The sequence below is a fragment of the Anguilla rostrata genome, chromosome 3 (assembly GCF_018555375.3).
Source record: "Anguilla rostrata isolate EN2019 chromosome 3, ASM1855537v3, whole genome shotgun sequence".
Classification (NCBI taxonomy): Eukaryota; Metazoa; Chordata; class Actinopteri; order Anguilliformes; family Anguillidae; genus Anguilla; species Anguilla rostrata.
In genome coordinates, this window is record NC_057935.1 from 57834733 (window position 1) to 57847113 (window position 12381).

Consider the following 12381-nt stretch of genomic DNA (forward strand, 5'->3'; position numbering starts at 1 on the left):
TTAGAATGATATTAAAATATGGATCGGGTTAGCCTATCCGGCACCCTGACGTCAGGACGCAATCACTCACGTAGTAAAATATGGAGAGCTTGGGCGAGTACTATTTTTACATCTTCCTACTGGACCCCCAAATCTACGCGCGGCACCGTCCGCACGTATGCAGGCGTAGGTCTTCGGCGAGGGGGAGCTATGTTGTTTGGAGCGAGGATGAAGCCGTTGAATGGAGAAGAATATTCCAGCCTGCGCGAGATTACGCCGGTAGAATCCAAGATGTATCCGCTTAACCCCACGCAAAGCGACGTGAACCCAAAACCTAGTTTCAGTAACCGTCTTGCAGCTCTCTTGAGCACGGGAGCATCCGAATGGTTCCCAAGCACCTTTCGGTGGCTGTCGGCTTCGCCTTTATTTTCCTTTAGTGTTCTATCCTCCATCTCTGTCAATGTCAGTCACATTTTCGTCTCCTCCTTCCTGCGCAGCTTTTTGGTCCGCATCACGTGTAAAGGAATAACAAGCGCGTGCACCATTGTCGTGTTCATTTGGTTTTATTCTAACGTCTGTAGCCCGAAAGACTCGCTCGCGTGCTATTTAAGGTGGCGGGGATGCCTTTCTAACTGAAGCTGCGTATTCCGGTCCTTTACTCTCGTGGTCGTGCCAAACTGGGCACGAACAATTCCGTCACGAGGCACTGGAACGGTGCCATGGACGCTGTCAGACGGACTACGTTCATTGAACGAAGGGGGAAAAGTTAACCCGAAATATTAGAAAATAATTGTACGGACCGTGGTATCTGTGAAGAATGTGTGTTTTTAATTAAGCATTTTAGAGACAGAATAGATATGCTAGCGTGCCTTTATTGAACTATACCACTACATCACTGTAAAGAGGCCGTCCCCGAACTGTGACAATCGTCGTAATGGGCGGTGGAAGTTGCTGGGCTATGTGTCGAGTTCACGTATAACGGGTAAACGCTAGCCTATCTAGCACTGCCTATAGCTTTTTTGTCCTGTAAATAGGGGCACATTTTCGGTTGTGCGGAATTAATAAGTCCCCCTCGCTGCTGTTAGTCACCTCCCCTTCCCCCCCCCCCCCTCTCTCTCTCACGCACACACACACCCACACCCACCCACCACACACACACACACACACACACACACACACTACTTCAGCTGCGCATATGCCTTGCCTAACAAAACGATTCAGGAACAGGACGTAACAAGGAAAGAAAAAAAAACCTTCACACACAGCTGGAACAAAAGACTGAATTTCACAATGAATTGGGGGAGCTACTCGGTTTGGGTTTCTGCGCACGTTCACGGCGGCCGGGTTGAGTGGAGGGACCAACAACAGACTTCAACAGATACTCTCCGAGGCGGTGAGAAAATACGACCTCGGCCTGGATGCTAACAGAATTCGGAGAAGCTCGTGGCTCAAAACTCTGTCTCGGGCCAGTCAAGCACGAGTAATCTCCGGGTTTGAAATAAACTGCTCTGGATGGGACAGACTCAAAAAATACCGTCCGTGGTCCTGCGAAGTAGCGCTTTAAAGACAAGCCGCATTGTTATTAACTTTTTTTATCTTTTATCCTTGCTGTTTGTTGGCTTTTTTCTCCTCCGATGGACGTCGTTCTGTAGTACAGGTGTTCAGACGGTAATTGCCGAAATCCAAGCGTTTTTCCTGTTTATAAAAAAGAAAAAAACAAAGTGCTGAAATTTGGGACGTGTTGTCGTTATTTTGGATTATGCCACAGATCCTCCATGTAAGTACTTAAAAAATAACGATTGCTACTGATGTCATTTCTTAATTTGAACAGAAACAGAAGCGTGTGCTTTACTGCGCAAAGTTTGTGAATATAACGTGCATGTGGCCCTCTATGCGAAATGAAAAGGATGGGCAAAGGTTGTATATACCCTTTGGCTAAGCAGCGTATTTTCTAACTTGAATACGTCTAACTTGAATTCTTTTTTTTTAAAGAAACAAGCTCGTCAAACTATTATTGTTATATAATAGCTATAGTCTATTTTAATGAAATTGAAGTTGTCCAATATATAATAATAACAATAATAATAATAATAATAATAACAATAACAATAACAAATAATAATATTTCGAAACGGGGTGTAGTCTGTTGAGAATATTTGGGTGTTGTGTGGTGTGAATTGTGAGCGCAGTTGTTCTTTATGCATTCTGTACTAAATCACCAAGTGAACTTGGTGGCCCCGCGCGCTGGCGTTTAAAGCTAACAGTTGTGCGATTGTTGCAAAAAAAGCCTGGGAAAGCGTTGCGGGGTCTGGGAGGTGGGGTCTTGACGCCAGACCCTCTTGTTCGGGAGACCTCTGTGTTCCCCAGACGCCGTTGTTATGCTAATGAGCGCGCGCACGCTGTTGAACTTGATGTTGACTTCTTTCTTTGGGGCGAAATTTTTCTCGGTCACTCGTTTGTGGGAAAGTCCTCTCCGGGAGCTACAGTGTGAAATTAATTAATCAGGCCTCCATTGGAATGGATAACAATGGAACTGAGAGGATCTTGGCAAAGCACAAAAGATTGTCTCCTTGCCTCTGTTAAGTAAACCTTTTCATGGCAGGCTAAGAATCAAGGAAGGTGGGCAAATTATATTCTCAGTCCGCGCTGAAACATCACACAATAAATGCATTTAAACATTTAAAAGTCTTGATTTAAAATAATGATACTGAAGTTTAGCCCCCAAGTAAAATTTAATCAATTTTTTGTTGGAGAATTAATTGATGCATAGTTTTGTTAAGGGCTGCTGGTGTTGTGCTAGCTTGGCCTGGCTTTGAAAAACCACAAGTTTCCACATATTACTGTTGGCTCCACGGTGTCAAAAATGATAGGAAGTAGACGTATGAATCCAGAATTGTGCCCGTGTGTGTGCCTGAATATAGTCGTGTGTACTAGCGTTTTATCATTAATTTATGATTTATAAAAATCATTTAAGCGTTAACATACCAGCGGTTTACGAATATGGACAAGTCTCAATTCATGTATTAATTATTTTTATTTTATATATTTATACGTCACACGTACTGATTTAAATTGCGTTATTTTACTATTTTTACTGATTCATTTAGGCACGTCCATGTGTTAAAATAAATCCAGAATGATACTATGTTGTTCGGTAGACCATTGTACATTTGAATGTTGTTTTAAAGAAGTATAATACATTAGATGCTAATAATACTCTGTTGCTCTTACTTCAGTTGGCGGACTTACCTGTGAAGTTGTTCCATTTCCCATTGACTAATGCCGATTGGATATGTTTTAATACAGATGGTTCTAAAATCAACCTAACTTAAAGCTAAACAGTAGTTTACTGATGTATAAAATGCAAAACAAAAACACGTGAAATGTTGACATTTAGTGACACGTTAAGATGCACGTCTTAGGCCCGTCGCACGTGTAACCGCGTTGAACAACTGAGAGCATATTTTGACAGTGCACGTCTTATCACCATGACAGCAATTTTTTTTTCTTAACTGATAAAAGTCTGATAATATTTTGCGGGCAACAGGTGACAAGAAGAGACGGAAGTTTCCTAAGAGAATAACCACGCTAACTATGCTCGTGCATTTATTGTATTGTAATGTAGCGGTTTTAGAATGCCTTTGGTGTGCATTTGTACGCGTGCCTCGGGATTTAATACGGCCACGTGCTGTTATTTATTATGATTTGAATAAATACTTATCAGGCCCATGTATGAGGGGAGTATATGCAATTGAATGTTCACAGTATCACGTGCGCTTCCGTATTTCCCTGTCTCTAAACTGGGGTTTCAGCATGTTAATTGCATTGTAGTTAAAATTTCATTTTTATTTTGTTTTTGAGTATTTCTGCATTATGGCGTTTAAAATAACAATCGGTGTGTTTCATTTACAAGTTTAACTTTTCAGGAATTAAAAAGAACTTGTGAATGTATCGTGTTTTTGGCAGGCCAGTGATTGTGCTATTCACTCGTAGACAATTCGTGAGAGGTATTTTAAGTTTCCGGTGCATATTCTGTGGTGGCTTTGTCCGGTTAACGTGGGAGGGCCGCGCGCCTGACTGATTCTGAATATTACAGGGTTTCACTTATGCTCGTCACGTGTAGTGACATCACTCTATTCTTTGGATTTCTAAAGGGTGTGCTGGCATGCGCATGTCCTCGTCACATTTTGTTTTATAGCTGTAAATAATATAATTGGTTCTATCGCCAATTTATTAAAATATAACACAAACATTACGCACGTGTATTTGCCACGCCTGGTGTTCATTCTTTCCACGGGTTTTTTTTAATGCACGCGGCCTGCACAGCCACGCGCTGTTTCTTCTTCCTGTAACCGCTGTGTATAACAATTTTTGAAACGTTGTTAATGATTTTATACACAGTGAAATTTTTCTGTGTTAATACAACTGTTATAGAGTATACAATAGACCCATATGTTCTGTTTGAGTTGGATTAACACAGGAAATTTTACTGATCTAACGAAAGTAAAATTTCGAACCAAATGAGCGGTTACTTAACAGGCCAATGAAAATGCAAATAATGTAAGTGGTTGTTAATAGTGTACACTAAAAAAACGTGTGTGTGTGTGTAGTGGCGTTTGTCTCGCAGTGAGGAACACCATTCAGTGTTACCTAATGTGCCCTACCTGTAGCTGTTTTGTGTACAGTTGGAAAGGTGTATTTGTAAGGAAACATTTTGCTTGGATTGTAAAGATCGGACGCTTGCTATTCCATTCATTCCTTCCCCGCCCTGTTTTTGGCGACAGACACAAGCTCATACCTCCAAAGAGAAACTCCACTCACTGTATTATTAGAGGGTCATTTGTACACATACACGTAAACACACACGCGCACACACACACGCTTCCTAGTTTCCCAACTTAAAATTACAGACGAAAACCACAGTCTACTTATGGAAGTTGACATTTTTTTTGAGACAATTTTGTTTTATTGATTTTGGAAACAATTTTCTTACGTTGCTCGTTCGTCGCTAAAACACGGATTTTCGTATTGCACAATAACATGCAAAATAAATAAATAAAGAATATTCTGACAGTTTTCATCAGAAACCAATCGGATAGAAGTTTGAAACTTTCCGGATAACTCGTTTTCGTTTTTAACGCAGGATTCGTTACTCTGTGTAGGCTACTGCGACGGCCTAGGTCGTGTCGCTGTATCAGTGACTAAGTTACACGAAAGTTAGGCTACTGAAACAAAGCTCTACATTCATACGCTGTATGAAACTGGATTTGACCTCAGCAACAACATAATATTTACAAACGTAAAATCTAAATTACCTCCGTGGCATGTTGAAGAAACTAACAGTGTTTCAGCACCATGGACAGAGACGCACATACGAATCTCTATCTATCGTTCAGAATCATGGAGATGCGGGCTCAGTTCATCGAGGTAGACTGCCTTTCTATAGCTGACACATCATTATTGTTCCTCGTAGCGTTAGTCTTACTACATACACACACACACACACACACACACACGCACACAATACATAGGCTACACGTATATATTTTCTTTTTAGTGTCTAACCTGTTTGAAAAGAATTTAATGTTTTTTATGACTAGACTACCACATAGGCCTATTACAATTTCTCTGACAGAATATGGTGTCATTTTAACAGGAAGATGATTTGGATTCTTTGACTTCCCACCAGGGCTATAAATCCGCACGCTGAGAGAAATACAACACAAAAAACGGTTGGTTTATGAAGGGTAGCGCACGTGCGGGTTCTCCGTACAGCCATCGAACCGCTACGAAACTGTTTGCGTTCGGCAACAGGGTCCAGACCGTCCTTGCCAGTTTAACGTTTCTCAGAACGAAGATAGATTCGCCGTTATTCCAGACGATGTCCTATTAACACGAGTGGAGCGATAGACGTTTGGAATAGTCCATTAGGCCATGCTATCAAGAGCTGTCATTTCTCTGTCCAAACAGGAAGTGCACAGCGAGAGAGAGAGTGTGTGGTGTTTGAGAGATTACAGACAAGCAGACTGTACAATTACTTAATTTTACTTGTGAGAAGTTCCCATCTCTGTGTCACAAACTGACAGCTCCTGCTGTGATTGTGTTGGACTGAACAAAAACAATAAAAGATAGCAAGTTATATCATAAATCCGATCTTTGAATATCACGTGAAAGTGTACTATTAAATGGATTGGACCTTCGATCATAGTTTCCATATGATATGTATGTATTTTGAAAATATGTTTTGTGTTTTTTTTGTGTGTGTGTGCATGTGTGTATGTTTGTGTGCGTCTGTGTGTTTGTGAGTGTGCTTATGTGTGCATGCCTGTGTGTGTGTGTATGTGCATGTGATTGTGCTTGTGTGCGTGCATGCGTCTGTGTGTGTGTGTGTACGCATATAGTTAAGCAAGTGTGTACGTATTTGGACAGTGACAGTTTTTGTTTTTTTGGCATGGTAACCCACTCCAGGAAGTAGGATTTTAAATGAAACTCTGAATATGAGGTCAAAGTGCAGACAATGAGTTTTAATTTTTATTTTGAGGACATTTACGTCCATATCGGGTTATCCTTGTACGAATTACAGCCTTTGTACACGTGGTTACCTCATTTTACTGGGCCAAAGGTAATCGGACTATTGGCTGCTCTGCTGTAGCTCTGTGTCCTTGCGTCATTGGTTCACGGGCGAAAAAAGCTGACAAAAGGTCTCGGGGTTGATTCTAGGCGTGGTGTTTGCATCTTGGGCCTGTTGCTGGTCAAGGGGACCAAAGACGTTCCAGTGCGGCAAGCCGTCACAAGGCGGACCAATCAGAATCAGACACATGGCCGAAGAGGACAGAGGACACCTGTTATGGACGATCAGAGAGTGCTTTCAACTGTGAAGACTCCTTTTCCCCACTGTCAAACAGACCAAGAACGCTCTGGGCATAGATGTGCTGAAGACAAAAAAATAAAGAGAAGACTACAGCAGCGTAACCTCTGAGGGTCCCACTGCAAGATGCAAACTACAGGTGAGCCTCAAGAACAGAACGGCCAGGTCAGAGTTTGCTAAAAACCTACATTTAAAAAAAAAACTGCTGAGTTCTGGAACAAAATCTGATGGACAGATGAGAGGAGTATTAACCTGTACCAAAGTGAGGGAATGAAGGGAAGTGTGCAGAAAGAAAGGAACTGCTCATAATCCAAAGCACCCCTCCTCCCCATCTGTGAAACTTGGTGGAGGTAGTGCAATGGCTTGGGCAAGCACGTACAGAAAAATCTGCTGCTCAGATCCAACCAAATGCCTCAAAACGCTTCGGACAGTGCTTCGCCTTGTGACAGGACAGGACAATGACCCCAGCCGTAATCCAGCCGAGGAGTTTTTCCAAGAGCCGAAAAGTGGAATGTTCCTGATTGGCCAAGTTTCGCCTGCTGAAGACGAGACTCGGGGTAACACGCCCCAGAGACAAACAGGAACTGAAGATGGCTGCAATACAGGCCTGGCAGAGCATTGCCAGTGAAGATACCAGGCATCTGATCACATCTGTGGGTTTCAGGCAGTTATCGAATGCAAAGGATTTGCAGCCTGGTACTAAATATGATGACTTATCTCATACTATGTTAATTTGACCAGTTACTTGCTCCCCTAAAATAGTGTGTGTGTGTGTGTGTGTGTGTGTGTGTGTAAAAATAGCTGTAATTCCTACACAGGTCACCCAATATGGATGTAAATACCCTCAAATTCATTCTGACAGTCTGTGCTTTAACCCCGTATTCATTGTTACATTTCAAATCCAATCTGCTGGAGTACAGAGCCAAAAAAACAGAAATTCTGGTGCTGTCCAAATACTTACACAGTGCAGTGTGTGTGTATGGACAAAAAAGTTGAAAAAAATGTCGCCTATTTGTTCCTTGGCTATAACTTGCTTTGCTTAAAAATGCGTTAAATTGCGTTTGCTATACGGAAGATGTGCAACAATGTGTGGGGCGTGGAAATTTTAAATGAGGGCAAACTTATTTTTCACTTATTGTGCGATGCTATACGGTTGACCCAATTATAATTGGCTGTGTTGCGTTATCATAGCTCGTGTGATTTTCAGGTCATGATTATAAACAATCTTCATAGTTTTAGTATAGTCAAAGTATAAATGTAATTCAGTTTTGAGCACGTGAGTTCGTTTTATTGTCTCTTAAATGATTTGTTTGGAGTACATCCAAATACAAAAGTTAAAAAATAAAAATGTGTGCCACCTCAATGTTTGATCTTTATTGGGCATATTCTTTATGTGCCTCCGTTTTAGTATTAGTATTAGCAGGACATTAGAAACTGTTAGCGGCTAGCATTATTCGTAGTTGTTCTCATGTAACGGTCATGGTTGAAGTGGATTTGTTAAAATGGCTACCCATCATAGTTGTGATTTTTAAAAAAATAATCTGTAGGCCTAGACACGCATGTGACGATAAGAACACATACCGTACATATCCGTTCATTTTGTTTCGGCTGCTTCTCAAGTTCTACTACGTGTCATCTCTTCATAATTAGTATTGAATAGCACTGCTCTAATGATATGCTATTGCGTTTCCTGAATGAGCGAGGATATATGAAGCTACAGAACTTAAGAACAGCTTTAAGAAAAAAATATTATATCCCATGTTTTCGTTGTATTATTATTATTATTATTTATTTATTTATTTTTTCAAGAGAGAAAATAAGTAATTTAAAAACGTTTCAGAAGCTCTACTTTCCTTATGCACGAGGTACTAACAATAAGCCAACCACATTTTGCCAGATTTGCCCAGAGTCATAAACGTGCGGCTTCTGATTCGGCCCCTGTCGTGGCACGGAGCCAGTCATATCTTCTGTAAGCGAATCGCTGTCTGTGCACTCCACTCCTCATTGGTTGACTGGATGCTAACAAACTATGCAGGGGTTATGAGAGCGGATTGTAATGGATAGAATGTATGTAGAACCTTTAGGTAGGTGAGTCACACCGAGTAGCGCGTGCACAGAGACAGCCAATTGTGGGTGCCAGTCCCCCTGGCCTTGGATAACATCAGGGCCATGATATTGCGGACGACAGTTTCGTTTAAAATGTGCTTGATTAATATGCATATAGATTTTAAAAAATTGAGGCCAAAGTAGCGCTATTTTGTAAACTGTCGCGTGTCTATAACGAGCGGGGGAAAAATGTGAATTAAAAAATGTGAGCTGACTATTCTTCGGTTAGCCTACTTCGAGAGGAAATATAATTTTAAAAATAATAATAATTTAAGGTTTAAAGCCTCATGTTTTGGTTTGTTTTCATTTTTGAAACGATGATTAAAAAAGAAACCTAGACAAAGTACATTTGGAATAAGCATGAGTATTCTGATTTCAACATTTTTATAATTTGTAAATACTATGATATGTGGCAATTGCAGTCTTATTATTATGACATCATAATAATAATAATAATAATAATAATAATACTCCTTATATAATAAAATAAGTATTGATGGATACTAAGTCATTAAACTGAAAATACCAACTCTCGACTATGTGGTCCTTCATATCAGTTGTAAAGTCTCATCCAATCTATTTTGCCGCTCCTGCATTATTTTGTATGTAAATAACAGAATTAGAACTTTCAACGAGAACCTTCTCAAAAAAAAAAAATCTGATTCTACTCAAAATTAGAAGTGCTGTTATAAATATAATATATATGGGTTCTCTTAATTCTGCCCACACATATACACACAATTACTTGATTATCTGCTCGTTTAAAATATAAAAACCCCTTCTCCAATTCTTAACATCACAAAAGATATTTGATTTTTTTAAAAATGGCTTGGAATAAGTTCCTAAATTCAAAACAGAATGCTCGTTTTATTTGTATTACCCTACTGTAACCCAAGCCTTGGACCGTTAAACATTTTTACATTTCAAAATGGCCACGTGAATACTGTTTATCAAATAGAATTGTGCTGGGAGCCAAAACTGCGCCAGTGTCTTATTTTTATTCCGCGATAAAAATAGAGCAGGCCTGTTGAACTGTTTATCCATTTTGTTAAAAATGCAAACTACATCATCTCAAAATACCAGTGTAATTACTGCCTATGTAAAGCTCAACAGTATGTAGTGCAAAAGTACTGGAAGCTGTATTACCAGTACATTACAAATACCACATTATCTTTATTCTGTTTTGTCCTAATGATTATTATTACAATGAAAATGCTAAATCACTACAATCATACATGGATTAAATAATATATCATCTAATATATAAACAGATTAACTCGTTTCTGAGGGCCTACGCACATATTTTGCACAAAAAGGCATTTTTTCTGAGCGTGGTTTAACCTTCATGCTACTGCAGTGGTTATTTTGTGTCAGTAATTCGTCTGATATGTGCGGCCTATACGGCCACTGTAAATCTATATATAGGGTCCGTGTATTGCTGAAAGGAATATGCTGTAGCGAATGTCTTGTTTGGCAATAGGACGCATTGCCCTCTTATCATAGGTTACTTGTGAATTCACTTTAGGTTGATTTGATGTATTTTCAACGCGCGACTGTTACTGTTTTTGACAGCTGCTTTGTGCAGGAACTCAGAATTAGCATGCACGTTAATTTACGTCTGTACCATTAATCTCCAAGGTTACTGTGGATTTTTAGCCATCTTCTGTTTGTCTGTCGCGTGCTGTTTTTCAATATGTCCGTTTATGGGTGCATGGTGTGCCTGACGGTTTTGCACCCGGCAAAAAAGAAATTGCAGCCCATTGCAATGTTTTTTTATTTTTATTTTTTTTACGCGTTAGCTCTGCGACCAAGCCGAACTGCAGTTTGCATTATTCTTGCTTTAAACTGCTAATGTATAATGACGCGAACACATTGTTACCTGGGTCGAGATAAAGGTAGGCCGACCTCGAGCTAGTAATGCTTAAATATCAACAAACAAGAACCTGCGATATTATTTTGTCATTATAATGCTAACAGCGCACGATACAGTTCAAAGAAATGTTTAAAATCCTACACAATAGAAAAAATAAATTCAGGATCACGGTATATATATGGATTACCTGTTTTTCTCCCCGTTGAGTTGGTGCATTCCGGTGTATGGGGGCCTTTTTGTATCATGTACTGGAAGATTCCATTTTTGAATATAAAGTGGGGGATTAATCCATTATATTAAAATGAAGGAAGTCAGAATGGCTGGGAGGGATTGTCCAATCATAATATCTGTGCGTATTACCTCATCTTCCCTCCCTCCATTTTATTTGTATTTGTTTGCGAGTGCGCGCGTATCCGTGCCTGGCCTGCTCAGATTCCTGCAGTTTATCAGTGTGCATTAAAAGAAGCCTTTTATTACTAATGAGTGTATAGCGTTTCGACTTTGTTTTAATTACCATGAGAAGAGTAAATCTGTCTCTATGTCCTGAACAAACAACTAAAATGTTCTGCTTATCAAGTATATTTTTGATTGCAAAAAGGCTTTAAATTAGCTTTAGCTACTGCGATATTACATGCAGCTCTTAATATTTAGCCACTGCAATATTACATACAACTCTTAATGTATCATATGATATATAGCATATTAGAAATTGATTGTCCTTGATTTTAGCAGTAGCTATCCGGTGGCCTATAGATTTTAGACTGTCTTGGGTTCTATCCTTCTGAAATATTATCTTGTGTCATTAGTGTTGCAAGATTTGACGGAGAACGTCTGACGCTTGCTCATTATACGGAAGTATTAATTAATAACTGTAAATGAGTAAATCATCCACTGTGGATAAACAGTACAGTCTCTCGTAGTAGGATTCACGCGCACGCACATACACACACACACGCACACACACAGAGTGAGAGAGCGAGAGAGAGAGGCACACGTATATATGCACACACATACACACATTGATATTCACATTCATTGTGCCAGGCAAACAGGACTGTAGACACTGCTCTCGAATGAAAATAAAGCATCACGTGGTCTCAGAATCACAGGAAAAGGAAAATCTTGTAGAATTTGGCTCCCTTTAGTAATAGTAACTGCGAGGATATATTAAGATTCAAAGACGAGAGGACACGAAAGCGATGGTAATATTTCTAGTATATTAAAGTATTTTTCGTAACAGTGTAATTTCATTTAAAAAGAGAGAGAAACGATGGCGGCCATGTTGAAATTTAACCACAGGATTGATATAATGCTTCTAAAGGGATTAATAAGTATATATGTTCAATAATTGCAGTCACATAAAAAGGAAAACATTTAAACTAAACAATTTGTCATCTTTTGAACGATATGCCCTATTTATGGAATATTGTCCATTTGGCGCAAAAACCAAGGTTAACTCCGAATAATGGATAACTTAAATGCATATTAGATGCAATAATGAGCCTCGCAGGAACTGCAGTAGGATGTAGGATGAGACTGGGATCTCGGCCGGCTT

At 39.7% G+C, this 12381-nt stretch overlaps 1 long non-coding RNA gene across 6 annotated transcripts in view; it reads left to right on the forward strand.

Moving 5' to 3' along the window:
• LOC135251312 (uncharacterized) overlaps positions 1-12381 on the forward strand; it is a 71211-nt gene that overhangs the window by 16931 nt on the left and 41899 nt on the right. For 3 of the 6 annotated variants that reach the window (XR_010329117.1, XR_010329118.1, XR_010329116.1), the window contains exon 1: positions 31-1756. The exons of the other annotated variants lie outside the window; for them this stretch is intronic. This is a non-coding gene — a long non-coding RNA (uncharacterized LOC135251312). Of the gene's footprint in view, positions 1-30; positions 1757-12381 lie in introns of those variants that run through there. 6 annotated transcript variants of the gene reach the window in all.